At 36.8% G+C, this 20833-nt stretch overlaps 1 protein-coding gene across 1 annotated transcript in view; it reads left to right on the top strand.

Moving 5' to 3' along the window:
- Positions 1-20833, top strand: part of LOC100356485 (protocadherin-15) — a 1660811-nt gene that overhangs the window by 816772 nt on the left and 823206 nt on the right. Inside the window, 1 exon segment of the mRNA XM_070057681.1 lies at positions 448-499. The gene's annotated coding sequence lies outside the window, so the exon portion shown is untranslated.

The following is a 20833-nucleotide window of genomic DNA, read 5'->3' as shown; positions in this document are numbered from 1 at the left end:
AATACATCTCCTTAGACTTTTTGGCTGTTATATGTATATTTTCCTGATATTTTTGAAAGTCAGAAAAATAAAGTTAAGGAAAAAACCAATAAAGAACCCTGGAAAAATGCATTGTTTCTAGTCAGGAGTGAGAGGTTAAGTTTTGGACCTCTTGGTAATGATTTGACATGTATAGATGAATCAGAAAGTGCTGAAAACATCCTGTCTCAACCTGAAAATTAATCACTGTTTACTCCAAAGCACTTGCAGTTAAAGAGTTAACTGAATCTTTCCTTCCCAATATTCTACCAAAAGTGATTTGAGGTTGAGACTGATTCTGCCCAAGTGACTCATGGTATAATCTAGTAAGATACATCCAGTCACATGTCAGGAATATGGATGCTAGCTGTACCTGATGTGTGAAGATGGAAAATTAATATTTTTCATTTATATTTTTGGGCATTCCAGGCACACTGATGAACACAGTTGTAATTTATTAAGGAAAATGCTACAGATTAAGGTAATTAAGCATCCATCTACATTTGTATTTCATTTATAGTTCATATTTCTCCTTGTAAGATAGTATTTTAAGAGGATGTTTCCACATGATAATTGTATTGCACATTCTGAATATAGTTATAATACAAGAAATACTGGATTATTTCAGGGAACAAATCATTCATTTTATGAAAAGACCTGTTTTGACATGGACATTACAAATAGTAAGGCATGCTTGAAAGTGTATACTCAATTTCTCCTCCTAAAAAACTTGCTAAAGCTTTGGATTTCAGCTAAAAGCTTAAAAATTAAAAGGGTATACTTAAATATATATTATATTACATAGCTGTACAAATATTTTACATGTTCATTTAATTGTTTCTTATATTTCTTAAATATCTTATAAAACAAGGGAGAGAAAAGTGCATTTTCTGAGTGGGTAGATTTGTGTGTTTTGTGTTATGACAATTAATTCCACTCTACACCTAAGAGAATTCAAATTCCTTACCTTTTGCAATGTGATACAGTCAGGAAGAGTTTTAGAAATGAATTTGCTTGAATTTATATATGCACTTAATTTTCATTTTTAAAATTTTTATTCAAATGGTGATACTGACCATCCTTTATATAAGTAAATTTTCTGAAAGCATATTATGAAATAGTTTAAGTACAAATGTGTGAATTTTTATCAAATATCAACTTGTGTCTGCTGAGTTTAAATTTCAGCATAACAGGTATTTATAATTATACTTGATTTGTACTTTCTAAAATAAATGTGTCTAGTTTTTGCTTGTTTATTTTTGACATGATGCTTTTGTTAACCTTTAATCCCTTTTGAGCTTATGGAATTGCTATCATGTTACCCCATTTTTCATATTTTCTGTTACAATCCAAACATATTTGTAAAAATTACATACAAACAAAGCCTTGTAATATCATCTCTGGATCCTGACTGGCTTAAGTTATCAGGTTTCGGAGTAACTTATCTTATGATAATAATCTTTTTTAAAAAGATTTATTCATTGACTTATTTGACAGGCAGAGTGACAAATAAGAGAGAAACAGAGAGAGATTCCATCTGATGGTTCACTACATAAATGGTTGCAAGGCCAAGGCTGGTCCAGGCAAAAGCCAGGACCCTGGATCTCCATGTGGGCTCCCCCAAGGGTGGCAGAGGACCAGTTGCTTGGGCCATCATTTGCTGCTTCCCCAGAAACATTAGCAGGGAACTGGATCAGAAGTGGAGCGACAGGGGATAACTGGCACCCCACATAAGCAGCTGGTGGCTTAACCCATGACAACACATACCAGCACATGAACTTGTTTTCCCAAAAGGATGAGTCTGTTAGCGTCAGCCTGGAGATTTCAGTAATGGAGTTTAACATCATTCACTCTAAGGCAGCTTGAAGAAAAACCTCAGTGCTTGGTAATGAGTGCTAATAAGATTTGATTTTTGTTACTCTAAAATGAAGTGAATTCTGTACCTAATTTGATCACTGGTAAGTTTGCTGGCAAAATCAAATAGAATAATACAGTGGAGGAGGCATACACTATCTTATATGAAATTCAAAACTTAAAACCACTTATGGAACCATTTAACCCATTAAGAAAGGATCCTCTAATGTAAATGTAGCTGATGATAGGTCCTAGTCAAGTTATCAGTGCCTTAGACAGATCTTTCCAGTAGAATTTTGCTCTGTGGTAAAATTGTTCTATAGCTGCCTTGTTTGATATATTAGTTGTGAGTCATATGGGCCTATTAAATTCTTAAAATGACCCATGAGACTGAAGAAACAGGTCTTTAATTTTATTAAAACAGCCATCATGTAAATAGCTACCTGTCTGTCTATATATTGAACAATGTATTTTATAGCAGACACTTCTGGCATTTTCTTGCATCTGAGGAGGAAAGTAAACATAGATGTCCACAAAGACAAAAATACCTTTGCTAGAGAATACAAAACGTTTCCATTTTAAATTTTTTTTAATTTATTTATTTATTTGAAATCAGAGGTTACACAGAGAGAGGAGAGGCAGAGAGAGAGAGAGATCTTCCATCCACTGGTTCACTCTCCAGATGGCCTCAATGGCCAGAGCTGCACCCATCCGAAGCCAGGAACCAGGAACTTCTTCCGGGTCTCCCGTGTGGGTGCAGGGGCCCAAGGACTTGGGCCATCTTCTACTGCCTTCCAGGCCATAGCAGAGAGCTGGATTGGAAGAGGAGCATCCAGGTCTCAAACTGGTGCCCACATGGGATGCCCGCACTTCAGGCAAGGACGTCAACCCGCTGAAGAAAAAGAGTAACTGTTAGCGCGCTAAGTGAAAAACAGTAGATTTCACATTTATTAAGGAAAGCAGAATCTGGAGGGGGACACACACCACAGGTTGGATGCTGCTATTAGAAATATTGTCACAACTGTTTCCCAAAGGTGAAGGTTTCGAATTTCACCTTCATCTGAATGGATTTGTTGTGGAACTACTTTCTCATGCCACTTCCATTGATGTCTCCCTGGAATATGCCCCATTTATGGAGCCCAGTTCACATGAGCCCAGTTCCTCATACATACACCCATGAGGAAATTTAGGTAATTATGTTTCTGTGCTGTAACTTGAGAATCATGGAACAATAAAGTTCTGGTTTTCCCACAGTTGTTAATGTACACAAACTTGATAAAAAGAAAATTTCATTTTAGCTCCAGTCACGTCTTCAGAAATATACCTGAAAATGTTTTCAATCATTTATGCTTGGTAAAAGTAAAAATAAGAAAAAAAATAGTGGGAGATTTGAAGAATGAATTGTGTATTCTGTTGGCGAATGTGCCTGACATTCTGTTCAGTAAGTGAAGGCTCTAGAGTGACTAGTGAAACAAATCCACTGTTATCTTCATCTGTGACTGTTTCTTTGTAGCTCTCGATGTGGAGTTTCTTGTAGCCTTGATTATTAGTGGTATTTCAAAAACACATTATTTGTTATTTCATTTGGGTCCTGTTCAGCCCCTCCTGGACTTTTGGGGCTGATATAATCCCATACAACATTTGCTTTATAAAATACAAAAGGGGGGAATGTTGGTAAAATGGCACAGTCTTACCTGTGGTGTGATCTATGCCCCGGACACCATCCTAGGCTCTATCCCCTGCCACCATTGCTGGAAGCCAGGTGACCAGATGGCCCAACCACAGGTGTCAGTTCCACCCCCACCCTAATAGGATTTGCTGCTCCTATTTCCCTTCCCCCCCAGCAAAGGTGTAACAAGACTTGCTCCTGGTGCACACACTCTCTTTCCAGATCTCTCTCTATGTTTCTTCTTCACCCTCTCTCTTTTGATCTCTCCTTTTCAACTCCTGTCTCTTTTTTTTGTTGCCCTTCCCTCCAACCTGTTGGATTTCCCCTATCAATAAACCTTTTCCTTTAAGAATAAAAAAAAAAGAAGTACTCTCTCAAATCTGATTTGTTGTATACAGAATTTTAATTTGTCTGTAAATGATTGTGAGAAATGATGAGGCTGTCATTTCTCCAAGTTCAGATGATCCAGATAATCTGGGGAACTGAAATAAATGAACATCTCCATGCTAAGTCTCCAAGTTTCATCTTCTCCTAACAGGGTCCTTCCTTTCACATAGCAACTATCTATGTTTCAATTTTATACCTCTTTGGAGTTTGGCATTTTGAGAGTGAATCATGGCCCTGATCCTTAACAATCTTTGCTTTTTAGCTGCAGGTGATAAACTCTCTGTAATATACTCCCAGGAGACTATCACACATAATCATTAGTCTTTAATAGATAGTTAAGCATCCATAGCCTGGGGCGATCCTGTGATTCTCAGTTGCCCCCCAGAAAGCCACCAATTTCCTTGTTGTTACAAGTACTATTGTCATATAATTCCCATACACTTGATGTATTCCACCTGCCAGGGCATTTACTTCCAGTAGTACCCTATCTCCATTTAGCACACCAGGGTAATTTGAACACTCATAAAATCATTTCTTCGGTGGGTCCTCTGTAATCTCCCACACAGGAGTGATGGTGTCCTCATTATCTTCCAGGCAGAAAGTATTCCAACTCCAGAATTCCATCTGCATCTGAATTCTCTCAGGCCATTTCTGGCATCAGTAATTGTTGCAGGGGTTCCCTGTGGAGGATGTGCATTATGAAATGCTTCCATAATCACGGTGTGTTGTCTATCCCTTATTTCCACGTATTTTTATTATTTGAACCCTTTCCTCATGGCCTGATTTTTGAGTCATCGAGAGATGAAGTAATTGTGAAAGTGTTATACAGATAATTTGAGGCTTAGCATGACACTAGCTGCCCCAAGAGACAGTTCATTTTTGCTGGAAAAATGAGGACAGTAACAATTCAGGATTAAATCAATTCAGTTTTTACAACTGACTAAATTAAAAGTTGAGTTATGATAGTGTGGGATTTTGTGCCTCCATTTCATTCTGCTTTGAAGATAAGAACTTTCAGGTTCCTGGCTGAAAGTGAAGAGTTGGTCAGTTTCCATTTGCCACGCAGAATGCAGTTTTTCCCATAGATCCACAAGAATGATAAACACTATAGACCCCATCTCACCTTCTCTGTAGTCCCCTAAAGGCGCTGGAGATACCTCAGGGCTGAAGAGACTTTCAGTTCTCAGTGCACCTCCCTGGAGGTCAATTCTAGCTCCTGGTACCCAGATGTTGGCCTGAAAACACTTCATCATGTTCTTACATCTGATACCTTCCAGCAGACTGCTGAAATGCTTTGTGTAACTTTTCTAATCATCTTCTGACAATAGGCTTGTGACAATGATTAGATTCATGATTAACAGAAGCAGAAGTCTAGGTTAATAGCTTTCAAAAATAGAACTGGATTAACAGTAACCAATTTGACTGTTTACCAGTAAGGGTGTTGTATTTATAATCGTAAATGCCAGGGGCAAATGTGGTGGCACAGTGGGTTAAGCCAATACCTGCAATGCCAGCACCTCATGTTAGAGTGCCAAATGGAGTTCGGCTGTTCTGCTTCAGATCCCACTCTGTTAATGTTCCCAGAAAGATAGCAGATGATGGCCCAAGTGTGTAGTCCCCTGCTGCATACGTAGGAGACCCAGATGGAGTTTCTGGCTCCTGGCTTCAGCATGGCTCATCCCTGGTCATTGTGGCCATTTGAGGAGTAAACCAGCAGATAGAAGATCTCTCTTTCCCTCTCTTGTTCTGTCTTACAAATAAATAAGCAAATCTTTTTCAAAAAGCTATAATCCCAAAGTTATACATGTGAATAAATATAACTTTCAAGGTTTCCAATTTACATTTAACATATTGCATTTTTTCTTCAACCATTATATGCACATTGATTTAGCATACATGTAACCAGATAAAAACAGTTATGTGATGCACATATTTTCTGTGCATTCAAACACTGTATTATATGGCTACACTTGGTTTATTAAGCTAAATTTTTTTTAAATGGTTGAAAAATATATTGAAGTCTAAAAAAATTAAGAAATTATAAAATGATGGTAAATACCCATCACTCTAATATTTTTATCTGTAAGAATATTATATGGGTCTCCCTTTAGTAAGTCAAGGAAACTAATCCCTCTGAAATCAATTCAAGAAATGTTATAAGTGACATTTCTGTCTTTGGTGAATAAAGGAATTATTATCATAATGACAAGGTTTTGTGTCAACTGATTTCTCTTACCTCACTCCTCAAATAATTTCATTATAAAGGAGTTTGTGATAGAAACCAAAAATAGATGTAGTTAGCTGGTAGGTCATAGGAAACAGAAGTTCACTGAGAGCAAAGCTTCTGAGGTAGAATAAGGCAAGCAAGTAAACGATGTCTGATATTTGCTAATTTCTGTATGGTATACTTCCAGTGATACAGAAAATGTGAATTACTGAAAAACATAAAGCAGTGGAATATAATATGAATTTGCACTGCATGAGGTTGAGGAGACTCTGCTGTTTATCTAGGGTATTTATCCATTAGTTCTTTTGAACAAGCATATCCTATTCATCTTGAATTTCTTTTTGTTCCTGTTATACTCTCATTAGTGCTTAATATTTAAATAAGGCCATATTAAAGGGAATCCCTCAATTTAAATGTGAACAATATCCATTGGGCACATTTATGTATTAAATGGGCAAGTAAAATAAAACAAGGTCTGACAACTTGGTTTTAGTTCAAGACTCAAATGCAGTGTGTGACACAAAAGCCACTATTCATTGACAAAATCATTTTCCATCATTACTTTTATCATCCTCATCCTATCATCCTCATCCTCATCATCATTTTCTCCGTATTATTTAGATATAAAGATGATTATGACATGGTCTGCTTCACCAATAGTAAAAGAGTGTAGCTAGTGTTTACAAAATTGAGGGCAGTGATAAACATTGCTTGAGAACTTTGCAAAGGTTGATAAGGGTATTCAGTTCTATTGCTGAAAATGAATTTGAAAAATCTGAATGAGATAGCATCATAGCTGAATCCAGCAAAACAAAAGAAATACAAAATTAGATCATGCCACCAAAAGACCAAGGATAAAGGAAATTATAAAGGAAGGAAAGGGATTTCCAAAATTACAATGTTATCTAACATTATATGTCATGTAGTAGACTTAATGTATCTCAGGATTGCTGTAGTGCAAATTATTTGCCCTGTAGAAGGATATGGACTAGGAAAACTGACAAGAGCAAGGTGAAGCAAGGTTTTATATGGTAGGCGAGGCATGTGGGTTTGATGCTATAGGTAATACTGAAGCATTGAGGGATTTGAAGGAATACTTTACCACAGCATGAAACTGAAGTAAAATTAGCAATTAATATAAGAATCATATTCTAGTCACTTGGGAAAAAGTGAGGCCCCTCACTTTTCATCCATATCTATTACTTTTTCAGAGTGAATCTTTAGTTTCACTTGCTTCTTAATTCTTCCTTTGCACTAAATAGTTTCTATGGGGTCCAAAGAATTTATGTAATGCAACCCCAGACTTAAACTCTATTTTGTAGTAAATTTTGATTTCTTCAGTGCTGTCAAGCGCACTTTCCCATTTATTTGTAAGCTGTATGAAGGTAAAATCTGATTTTTTTAAGATGTATCTACTTATTTGAAAAGCAGAGCTACAGAGAGAGGGGGGTGGAGATCTTCCATTCTCTGGTTCACTCCCTGAATGATCTCATCTGCTTGAGCTGGGCTGGTCCAAAGCCAGGAGCCAAGAGCCTCCTGGTCTCCTACATGGCTGCTGGGGCCCAAGCACTTGGGTCATACTCTGCTGCCTGTTCAGGCACATTAACAGGGAGCTGGATCAGAAGTGGAGCAGCTGTTACATGAACTGGTGCCCATGTGGAAAACTGGTGTTGCAGGCAGTGGCTTCACTTGCTATAAGTAGCACAAATGAGCTAAGAGGGAACTTAGTAGTCTTGTAGTCCATTCATTCATGAGACAGAAATCTAGGGGAAAGAAGGGTTGAAAGACTTGACTCCATGCTTAGAGCATTATATAGTGGCTGAGCAAGAAAACAGCTGCTTGCCAAGAAGCATTTACTATGAGCTTTGCGTTTTTTCCATTCTCCCATGTTGTTATATACCTCATTCTAACACAACCATACCACAACTAGTTTCCTTTTTTTATTAATAGAGTAAATTGTGCAAAGAATTTTTGTACGACCTCCAGTACACAGGCTCACCTGTTATTCATGTGTTATTTTCGTGTAGAATACTTGTTACAGTTTAAAAAGCCAATGTATTATATATATTAACTAATATCCACAGTTATGCATATTTACTTTTTATATAATGATCATCGCTTTCAGGATGCCACCTAGGATATCATGTGACATTTAGTTTTCTGTCTCCTTAGGCTCATTTAGCTGGGACAATTTCTATGAATTTCCTTGCTTTTGATGATCTTGAGAGTTCCGAGGCATGCTGGTCAGCTGCTGTAGAATACACCCATGCTGAAATTTGTCTCTTGGTGTTTTTTCATGATAAGACATTTTGGATTTATGGGAGAAGTATTACAGATGTAACATATATCTTTCTCACATCTTATCAAGGATACTTAATGTGTTTTATCACTGTTTATGCAGATATTTGGTTGCCTTGATGAAGTAGGCTTTGTAAGATTTCTCCACTTGAAGTCATTCTTTTCCCTATTCTCTTTACTGTAATCTACAGGGAAAAGTCAGCGTACATAGCACACACTTAAGAACTGCAGTATTGTTGCTGTCACTCCTTTAGTATGGCTATCTATACAATTTAATGTAATTCTTAATGGGATATACTTCCTCTACTTGCTCATTGGTTAATTTATCCAATAGTTTATTTGTTTAAGTATGTGCTAATGGTTGTTCTTTGTAGCCTTGGGTTTTCACTCAATCAAAGTGGTACACAATTGTTACCTGAATCTTTGTCTTTGCTGACTTTTTTAATCTGCTTATTTTTTTATTTTAAGAAACTTTTTGTACAGCTGAGTAGTACTGTGTGGTGTATATATAACATAAGCAACTAGAAACCATTATGCTTAGTGAAATAAGCCAGTCCTAAAAAGTCAGATACCATATGTATTCCCTCATTTGGGATAACTAATAGAGTACCTAAAATGTAATGTATTGGAGTGCAATGGGCATTTGAGAGTCTATGATTGTTTGTAGCCTTTGTCTCTACTGTTGAAGAACAGTGTTTTGTTTTTCTTCTTCATACTATTTGTTGAACTCTTTACTTAGTGTAGGGTTAACCTTGTGAGTATGGAGTAAACTGAAAACAGACCTCTGTAAAATGTAATAGTGGGAATAGGAGAGGGAGCAGGAGTAAGGGTTGGAGCCCATGGGCAGGAGGGAGGGTGGAGTAGGAAGTGGCACAATGCTCTTTTTTTTAAAAAAAAAGATTTATTTTATTTATTTATTTGAAAGGCAGAGTTACAGATGGCGGAGGCAGAGAAGCGGGGGGGATGAGTCTTTTATTCGCTGGTTTAGTAACCAAATGGCTGCAATGGCCGGGGCTGGGCTGATTCAAAGTCGTGAGCCAGGAGCTTCTTCTAGGTTTCCCACATGGGTGCAGGGACCCAAGGATTTGGGCCATCTTTAGTGCTTTCCCAGCTAATAGCAGAGAGCTGGACTGGAGTGGAGCAGCTAGGACTAGAACCGGCACCCATATGGGATGCCAGCACTGCAGGCAGTGGCTTTACCAGCTACTCCATAGTACCAGCCTCTCACAATGTTCTTAAATCTATATATATGTAATACTTGAAACTTGTATACCTTAAATAAAATTAAATTTTTTCTGGGACATGTAATAAAAACATTTTCTATTAATCCTTCAAAATTACATAAACAGGAGGATCTAACCTTTTTAGTCCTCATTAAAATTAAATAGTATAAGTGGATATAATATTGTATCATAATTTTAATTTTAATTACAACTATGTCAATGATAGCATTCAGATAAGTGAGAACAATGGGATATAAGGTAATTTATAATTTTATCTTACATCAGTGGTCATATAATAGCTGATAGAACTCTTATTTCATAAACAGATTCAAATAATAAAGCCAGATAGTTTATTACATGTGACTTTAAGCCTACAAAAATCTTGTAATGTTGTAACTGAAATAGCACAAATACAGACATAAAATAGATTTCAATTCATGTCTGTATTTAACAAAAGTGCATTCATGAACTTTTGAACCATAATAATATAATGAATACACTTGGCCTAATTGTAGCAGACTTTCCTCTTTTTAAAGATAAAAAATGTATCATCTCTTGCTATTCATATATTCTGATGCACAGCCTCAGATCACACACAAGCTTATGGATTTTGTGCAATCTCCTTTAAAAATAGCAAGGTGATGTCATCCTAATTACTTTGAGACATGGCATTATGGATTATTTTCTTGTGTGATTATGGGATTAACTTCAGTTTCGGGTTTAAATAAGATGTTTTGAAATTCCAATAATATGTGTCAGTTCCTGATAGCTATTGGCATTTTTTAACCTATGGTCTAATGTTAAGATTATTCTCTGGGAGAACAAAAGAATGTCCAATTTACCTATTAAATGAGAAAGTTTCCCTGCTTAATACAAATATTGATCCAGTTCCTTCTCTCACATGGCTAGTCCGGAGCCATAATAGGCACTGGAACTGACATTCAGAATTAAGGTTGGATGCACACAGGCTGAAACTCAACTAGAAAAATCAGATATACCAGATTTATAGTTGAAGTGTCAATGAGGTAGATAAAATAACATATTTTAATTAATAATAATCACTGTCAAAACCAATTTAATAATTGGAATTCATACTCTATGTGCTAAAAAATTTATTATGTACCAAGTATGTATTTTGTTGATATTTTAATAGGTTTATGATGAGTGAATCATGCTTATTTTTTAATTTTTTTATTAATTTGTTTGAAAGGCAGAGATATAGAGAGGCAAAGGCATTAAGAAAGAGAGAGAGAGAGGGAGAGAGGGAGAGAGGTCTTCCAGCCTCTGGTTCACTTCCCAGATAGCTGCAGTGGCCGCAGTTGAGCTGATCTGAAGCCAAGAGCCCGAAGCTGCTCCCAGGTCTTCTGCGTGGATGTAGGGGCTCAAGGGCTTGAATCATCTTATATTGCTTTCCCAGGCCATAGAAGAGAGCTGGATCAGAAGTGGAGCAGCTGGGTCTTGAACAGGTGTTCATATGAGATGCCAGTACTGCACGCGGTGGCTTTACCCACTACGCCACAGCTCTGGCCCCTATTTTTTTCAGCTTCTAACAACTCTGATAAATAAAGTGGATTAGTCCAAAACAAAATGGGTTTGAACATTTGGATTCTGTTTAGCTCTTCATAAGAGGCCATGAACTGACTCTTCGAAGTCTACCAGAGGAGGATTCAAAATTAGAATATGTCTAATGATTAACTCAATTAATGTTAACAGCTAAGATTGTTACTGAGATTGTCATTATTACTTAGCAAATGAGAAAGCTATGGTGAAAAGAAAGCAATAATTACTTAATGTCACATAGCTTGTATCATCTACCTAGATCTAAGGTGAAATCCAAAAGACGCAAATATAAACATCATGTTTAAGATGGAAATGCTATAAACAGGATTTGGAATCAAGGGTCAGAAGTGACTTAGAAACATAATGGCATGATACGATATTTAAAAAGATATAAGGAACACGTTTTCTGTTTAGTGCATTTTGTTCTGTGGTTCTGTAGTTTGTGTGGATATATCTATCAGATTTATTGAAAGGTCAGTAAGAGTAAATGGTAGGATCCTGATTTCATTTGTATTTCTTAACATGCATATTGTCTGATAGTTAACAAAAAAGCTGTTTCTTCCTTATAGAGGCTTTTAAAAAACTTTTAGTGATTTACTTTATTTATTTTAAATGTTGGGAGACAGAGAGTGAGAGCCATAGAGAGATATCACAATCACTGGTTCATTCTCCAAATGCCTGCAACCGCCAGGGTTAGGACAAACAAAACGCTCATGTTTGGAATTCAGTCCTGGTTACCCAAATATGAGGCAGTAATTAAAATACTTGAACAATGCCCTACTGCCTCCTAGGGTATACATTAGCATGAAGCTTTAATTAGGAGCAGAACCCAGGCTGGGACGTAGGCATCCTGAGCACAGTCTTCACTACTGCCCCGAATGCCCATCCTGTTTAAGTGCTTTGAAGTTATGAGCAGTTTGGTGATTTGTCCCTAGTCATAAAAAAATATATCCTGGGACACAGAAGTGGTCACAGTGCAAATGTTTGCTTCTTAAAATTATAGTTAAGAATAGATGCATCTTTAAAACAAATTTTCAGACTTAAATTGCAGTGTCTACTTTTATTGACCTTATTATTTAATTATTCCCCGACACTGTAATTTCTGATTGCTACAAGAAGAGAACCTTGACTTCCATTATTAAGAAAGTAGTTTTATATGGCATAATAAAAATCCAAACCATTCCTATTTGCTTAAGATTACCAAAATATTAAAGAAAATATCATTTTATGTAAGCATATACATACTATTCTCAAAAATAAATGAATAAAACGCTTTAAAATTTCATCATGATAGGACCTAGGTTTTTGGATGAAATTGCTGAGTTATTGAGATGTAAGTTATATTAGGTAGCATCAGTGGCTATTTAAATTAGACTTTGAATTAAAAATTCCATTTATTGTTTGTACTCTGTATAGCCTATGTAACCTGGAATTTTCTATATTTTTCAAATTATATGAGTTTTCCTTATTGTACCTGAATTTACATTTTTGAGATATGATGAATAGGATTTAGTAGTAGGTTGTATATTAACATTCTATCTTTAATATAAAAATGGCAAAAGACATGCTAGAATATTTCCAGTTTGACCTCGCTCAAATTTTTTTAGTTCTTCCAGGGAAAGACTTGTTTAAGGTTTTGAACTTCCAATATGCATGTATCACTTTATATAGAATATTTCAATTTAAATAGAATTGCAATGCATTAGTGTCGCTCCCCCTCTTCGTGGAGGAACGACACTAAGCCCTGCCTAGGCTTCATATCCGAGTCATGGCACCATTATGTCACTCCCCGTCTTCGTGGAGGAACGACACAGGACCCTGCGCTGTTCTTTCGTCTGCTCGGCCCTTCCCGGGTTTGCTGCTGGTTCTTCCCGGGTTGGCCACCGTCCCTTCCACCTCCGTGGAAGGGCGGTTCCCCCTGCCACTTTCCCCACTTCCGCGGGGGAGCGGCACACCGCCGGCCGGCTCTCTCGGGGGCTGCTCAGGTGTTCCCTCAGATGTTCCCCTTAGATGTTCCTCGTGCATGTTGTCTCTCTCCTCCTTTATAGTCCTCTTCCACCAATCCCAACTCTGCTACCCACACGCCGAGTACGCTGCTCTCCTCCAATCAGGAGCAGGTCCTACAGTTTATTGGTTGAACTGGAGGCAGCTGTGTAGAAGCTGTTTCCCTTCTCAGCGCCATATTGTGGGAAAGCAGATGCATAGAATAAGTCTTAATTCCAGTAACTTAGTCTAGTCCGAGTTGCTCCCCACACATTAGCTCTGTATTTGTGCTAAAACAAAAACGACTTAAATGTGATTCTCACAGAATAATTCCAACCAAACTAACTTTAATAACTGAGTGTATATATATATATGTTTATGTGTGTGTATTACTTTTATTAAGATATATCCATTTATTTATTTGAAAGGCAGAGTATCACATACAGGGTGATATAAATAAAATAGACAGATAATCTTCTATCCACTGATTCACTTCTTAGTGGCCGTAAGTACCAGGACTGGGCCAGGCCAAAGCCACCAACCAGGAATTCCATCTGGGTCTCCCATATTGGTGTCAGGGGCCCAAGTAGTTTGGGCCATAATTCACTATCTTTGCAAGTGCATCAGCAGAAAGCTGGATTGTAAACTGAGCAGTCAGGACTCGAACCACACCAATACCCAATGCGACTGTCAAAAACAGCAGATTAACACACTGCAACTACTTGCCTCCTACATTCTTGAGCAAAAGAATCTTAGGAATAATCATGAAATAAAGCCCCCAAAGAGTTCTCAAATGAAATCCAAATGTATTTTGACTCTCTGTCCCTAATAGGTCTTGATGTATCTGGTCATTTGCAAGTAGGGTGAAGACCTGAATCAAATCATGACAACTAAGATTATTTTCTAATTTATATTTGATGCTAGTGTAAAGAAATAAAAATGACAAGATTGATCATTGAGTGAGTGAAGAATTCTAAAAGGAAGAGGCATCTAAGTAAGTCCCTGCTTATACAGAATACAAGCACTTTTTACACTTATGACATTAACGCCAGTGAGACTAATTGAATTAAATTCTTTGGAATTTGGTATTTTAAGGTGACTGCTTATGTGTCAGGGACTAGAATATGTAAGAGCAGTGGATAAAATGGCAGAAACTTGAAGACTAATTATAGGATTTTAAAATATGATTCACCAGTTTATTTAAGATTTTAAGGTTTGAAAAATAAATATTTTAAACTATGTGTTTTCATAGACATTATGATGTTTCACATGGAAGCTGAATCAATTCTTTTTTAAACTGTTTTGAGAAAGTATGTGCTCTGTGGAAGGCTTGATGAGCTATTACTTCATTGGCAACATTTTCTGTCATTACCAGTTTATAGAAACCACAGAATATTCAAATGTGTGCTTATTGAAAACTGGAAAGTTAAACTACCATAGTAGATGCATAGTCATGTGTCACAGCTAATTTATTTTTTAAATTAAGTTTTAAAATGACATAAGGAGTAATTAAAATAATTTTAAATCTGTCATACAACTTTCCAATATATTAAATATATTTCCCTACCTTAAAATTTAAACTGGTGTCTACAGTCCTTCAGGAACAGTAAATAATTATACTTAATTATTGAGAAAATACTATATTCTAATGGTGAACATTCTCTATCATTCTAAGTTGCTTGTATCCTACGTAGTTAACAATACAAAAATGAGTATGTTGAAAAAAATCAATCCTTGGTGCTCCAGCTGACTCTTAATTTAATGGACTTATTAACATAGGTATCTGTTATTTTTGAAGCCAATAGCTAGAAATAGGTTGGAGAAAGTTATTTGCAACAAATTTTTGAATGATAACCATATGACCATCACAAAGGAAACGACAAATAAGGCAGTGATAGAATAGATTAGTTAGTGTTCATTCTTTTTAAAAATATTTGACATTGCTATGAAGTCTATCACTATTAGGAAGACTGAACCTACCATTGTTAGGGTTTAATCATGCCCTCCCAAAATACCCACATTTAACCCCCTATAATTTATGAATGTGTTATATTACAAAGCAAAGTAATTTTGCTATCGTAACTCATGTTACAGACTTCAAGATAAGGAGATTATTCTATATTGTCTGGATTTATTCAAACACATGCATACTTAAAAGCAGAGAATTTCTCTGATGGGAGGCGAGAGAGACATAACAGAAGGAGATATTCCAGATCTCAGGAGGATTCACCACATTGGCTCTTAGTAATTGATGCACATGCAGAGGATCTAGTCAGGATTATCTAGGAGTAAGCCCAGCTACCAGAAATATTCAGCGAGGAAACTAATCTCATTTAAATGGCAGGGATAGGAATTCTAACAACCAGAATGAACTTGAATCCATTCTTCTCAGAGATTTCTTATAAAAACTCAAGTAGCAAACAATTTAGTTAAGGTCTTAAACCATGGGAGAGAAATTAGGAAATCAAATCTAAGCATTTGATCCGTAGAAGTTTTACATACTTCCGACTTTGATTCACCATTCCAGGTGAAATATAGTATAATGTCAAATCTTTCTGCTTTTATATGTATTCTTTGAAAAAAAAATCAATTTCATTCTAAAGCCTTAATCAGCAACACTAACATTTATGTTGACCTAAATTTGCACATATGAAGTGAAATCATATCCAAAACATAGCCCACATGGAGTTAATATTGATCTCTGAGTCTGGGTTGAAGTTATAGACATGCAAATTAACAGTGAAGTGTATAGCACATCATACAATAATAGGTGAAATAAGAAAAGCAGAGCAGAAAAATGAAATAACTTTTGTGAATAGGGATGGTACTTAGCATATTGAGGTCATATGTGGATTCGTTACTAAGCCCATGTTTGAGCAGAAACTTGAAGAGGATGAGGGTTGTGCACTATAGGGACTCTGGAGTAAGACCTCTCAGGAAATGGGAAAAACAGTTGCAAAATTCCAGAGGCAGGCATGCGCATGACATATAGACAACATAACTGGATCACAGGGAGTGAGGTGTAAAGAGGTGAATGATGAGGTCACAGATTGTGGAGAACAAATCTGTAGATCTAAAGTGAGATGTGTTTTGACAGAATTATATGGATACTACGTTAGAGCTAACCTCTACATTTGGCTGGGTTTAAGGATATTATAAAAATGCTGATCAAAAAATATGATCATATGGCCCAGATGAGAGTAGTAAATGTGTAACTGTTGAAATATAATATGAAAAATTAATTGGAATTGAAGAGCAATTCATTTAGAATGAATCAAAGAGGCTACCAATATGGGTAGCATACAACCTGAAAAAGAGGAAGATAAGTCAAGGACAACTTCTAAGGATTTAATGTTTTAAGATTATTTTTATTTATTTATATAAATGGAACAGGTGTCATGTATTTCATCTATGCACTCACACTCCCCCTCCCTTACTCCCCACCTCCATCTCCTTCCGTTCTTTTCTTTTAACTTTTGTGATGAAATACTCTCTATTTTCATTATAATCACAAGCTTAATCCTCCAGTAAATAGTTTGACAAGCAGTAAGTAGAGAGATCACTCATCTATAAGAGTATAGATAAAAACAATAATAAAATATCAAGATATCAATTTCCCTCATATATATTAAGTTTTGAAAAATTTTGCTGCCTTTGAGTGAAGTGGGGAAGAGGATGAAATTTGATGGTTTAAAGTAGAAGATGAGGAATTTTGTTGTAGACTACTATTTAGGATCTCTGTTAGACATTCAAATAAAAATGAGGGATAGATAACTGAATGTGTTAGTATGGAATTCAGAGGTCAGATTCTGAATAATGTAATTTTGATAGTCTTCAGATTGACAATGAGATTTCTATTCACAGGAGTACATGATATTACTAAGAAATGGAGTAAGTATCTTGGCTTTCCATGCCTGAAATACTCTCATGGGCTTTTCAGCCAGATCCGCATGCCTTAAGGGCTGATTCTGAGGCCAGAGTGCTGTCTAGGACATCTGCCATTCTATGGGTCTGCTGTGTATCTCGCTTCCCATGTTGGATCGTTCTCTCCCTTTTTTATTCTATCAGCTAGTATTTGCAGACTCTAGTCTTGTTTAAGTGATCCCTTTGGCTCTTAGTCCTATCATTATGATCAATTGTGAACAGAAATTGATTACTTGTACTAGTGAGATGGCATTGGTACCTGCCACCTGATGGGATTGAATTGGAATCCCCTGGTATGTTTCTAACTCTACCGTTTGGGGCAAGTCAGCTTGCCCCAAATTGCACATCTCTTCCCTCTCTTATTCCCACTCTTATATTTACCAGCAATCACTTTTCAGTTAAGTTTCAACACTTAAGAATAACTGTGTATTGATTACAGTATTCAACCAAAAGTATTAAGTAGAACAAACAAAAAAAATACTAAGAGGGATAACGTATTAAGTTGTTCATTAACAGTCAGGGCAAGGGATGATCAAGCCAAGACACTCTGGCAAAAAAAAAAAAATGACCTAAATGAAAGATCTCTGTGAGTGAGATCCCAGTGGAAAGAACAGGCCATCAAAGAAGGAGGTACCTTTCTCTGAAGGGAGGAGAGAACTTCCACTTTGACCATGGCCTTGTCTAAATAGGATCAGAGTCAGTGAACTCAGGGGGCTTCCATAGCCTTGGCAGCTCATGACAAGAGCCTAGGGTGATTACTGATGCCATAAACAAGAGTGTCAATTTGTTAAGTCAGCAACAGGAGTCACTGTGCACTTACTCCTCATGTAGGATCTTTGTCCTTAGTGTGCTGTACATTGAGATTTAATGCTATAACTAGTACTCAAACACTATTGTTCACTTTATGCTTCTGTGTGGGAGCAAACTGTTGAAATCTTTACTTAAGGTATGCTAAACTGATCTTCTGTATATAAAGAGAATTGAAAATGAATCTTGATGTGAATGGAAGGGGAGAGGGAGTGGGAAAGGGGAGGGTTGCGGATGGGAGGGACGTTATGGGGGGGAAGCCATTGTACTCCATAAGCTGTACTTTGGAAATTTATATTCATTAAATAAAAGTTCAAAAAAAAAAAAAAAAAAGAAATGGAGTAAGTATAGTTAAATAATAGAATTGAACCCTGATGCTTTTTATCCCAAGTTTTAGAGATCAGAAACAGGAAGAAGTTCCAACAGAAGAGACTGAGAAATTGTTTTTTACATTTATCTACTTATTATCATTGTTATTTATTTGTAAGGCAGTTCGAAGGAGAGATGGAGAAAGAGATCTTTCATCCACTGGTTCCTTCCTGAAATGCCAGCAATAGTGGATAAGGAATAGGTTTGAAGTCAGGATCCCAGAACTACAACTAGGTCTCACCCATTGGCAGTAATGACTGTTATACTTTAGCTGTCTATTGTCTTCCTGGGTGTGCCTTACCAGGGAGCTAGATTAGAATTGGAGTAGGTAGAACTCAAAACAGGCACTCCAGTAGGATTTGGGTATCCAAATGGAGCCTTAATTCATGGTGACTTAACCACTGGGCCACAACACCTTTACTGAGAAATTAAGTGGAAGAAAACATATAGTGTTGAATCCCAGATGTACAGTGAAGATATATTTCAATAAGTAGAGAGTAATCAACTGTATGAAAGGTTGATGATAATTCAAGAACAATATTGGAGAACTGACTATTGCTTTTAACAATCTAATCATGACAATATAATATCAAGTGTGACAGAAGAGACTGATTAGGAAGGGTTCAAATGTAAAAAATAATATATGTTAGTTCATCGTAGAGATCCTTCACATCATGGGTTACATTTAAACCAGGGTATTTAATATTTTTTTAGCTATTATGAATGTGACTGATCTTATAAATTCTGTCATAGCCAGAATACAAAATATAATTATTGTATAAGAATGTTATTGATTGTTATGTTTTGGTTTTATGTCTGCAACTTTACCAAATTCTCTTAGCAGCTCTATTAGTCTCTTGGTAGAGTCTTTTGTTTCTTCTGTATTAAGGATCATGCCATTGGCAAAAAGGGATAATTTGACTTCCTGCTTTCCAATTTATATCCCAGTGACTTCTTATGCATTCTTGCATAATGACTATGGCTAAAACTTTCAGAAGTGTATTGAATAATAAATGTCAATATCCAGAATATGTAAGTAGCTGAGGAATCTCAACAACAACAAAACAAACAATCCAGTTAACAAAAAACAAAGGATGTGAACAGACATTTTTTTAAAGAATGAAATACAAATAACCAATAGACACATGAAAAAATGCTCATGATCAGTAGCCATCAGGGAATGCAAATAAAAACCACAATTAGCATCTCCTTATTCTAGTTAGGATGGCTATTGTCCTCAAATAAACAAAAATTCAAATTCTGGTGAAGTTGTGTTGAAAAAGATACAGTTGGTACAAGTTCGTAAAACAGTATGAAAATTCCACAGAAAAATAAAAATAATTCTATCATACATCCTATATATTCTACTTCAGAGAATATGTCCAATGAGATTGAATTCAGCATATAAAAGATATTATCAGGGCGGCGCTGTGGCTTAGTGGGTAAAGCTGCCACCTGTGGTGCCAGCATCCCATATGGGCAATGGTTCAAGTCCTGGCTGCTCAACTTCCAATCCGGCATTCTGCTATGGCCTGGGAAAGCAGTAGAAGATGGCCCAAGTGCTTGGGCCCCTGCACCCATGTAGGAGACCCAGAAGAAGCCTGTGGCTCCTAGCTTCGGATCTGTGCAGCCCCGGCCCTTGCAGTCATCTGGGGTGTGAACCATCAGATGGAAGACCGATCTCTCTCTCTCTCACTTCTCTCTCCCTCTGTCTCCTGCCTTCGGATCAGCGTGGTGCGCCGGCCGCAGCACGCCAGCCACGGCGGCCATTGGAGGGGGGTGAACCAACGGCAAAGGAAGACCTTTCTCTCTGTCTCTCTCTCTCACTGTCCACACTGCCTGTCAAAAAAAAAAAAAAAAAAAAAAAAAAAAAAAAACTTTATTCTTTTAAATATATATTCATTTATTTAAAGAGTCAAATTGAGAGACAGACATCCAATCCCCTATTCACCAACCACCAAATGCTCAGGAATATGAGCTCAATCCAATAGTCTCACATGAGTGGCAGGGACACAACAATTTGGGCCAGCACCTGCTGCCTCCCAGTGTGTGTGTTTGTAGAAAGCTGGGATCATAACTGGAACCCAGACGTTCTGATCCCAAGGGGATGTAGGCATCCTAAACACTGTCCCAAATGTTGCCCTAGAATCATTATTCTTTATTTTCCTCCTTCAGATTGTGCTGTCTACCCTAGTCAATGAGCAGCAGCACCCATTCTCGGTGCGCAACAGTGGTTCATAGGAATCAGGTGTCTTCAGGGTATGTGATATATTCTGAAAGGACGTAGATGGAGAAAAGCTTGCAAGTGAATTTAATATACTCACAGTCCTGCCTCTTCTGTAACTACATATTGTTTTCTTGTATTTTGCACTAGCAAATCTCAAAATTCTATATCTATTATGGCAGGCTCATCCAATGAACCATTTTTTATGCTTTTGCCTGCAAGAAAGCTGAGCAAAATGGATAATAAAAACTTATAAGATGCTTAGAGAACATGAAAAGAACAAGTATTTA

Source organism: Oryctolagus cuniculus, chromosome 15 (assembly GCF_964237555.1).
Source record: "Oryctolagus cuniculus chromosome 15, mOryCun1.1, whole genome shotgun sequence".
Taxonomy (NCBI): domain Eukaryota; kingdom Metazoa; phylum Chordata; class Mammalia; order Lagomorpha; family Leporidae; genus Oryctolagus; species Oryctolagus cuniculus.
This window is presented reverse-complemented; position numbering and strand designations above follow the sequence as displayed.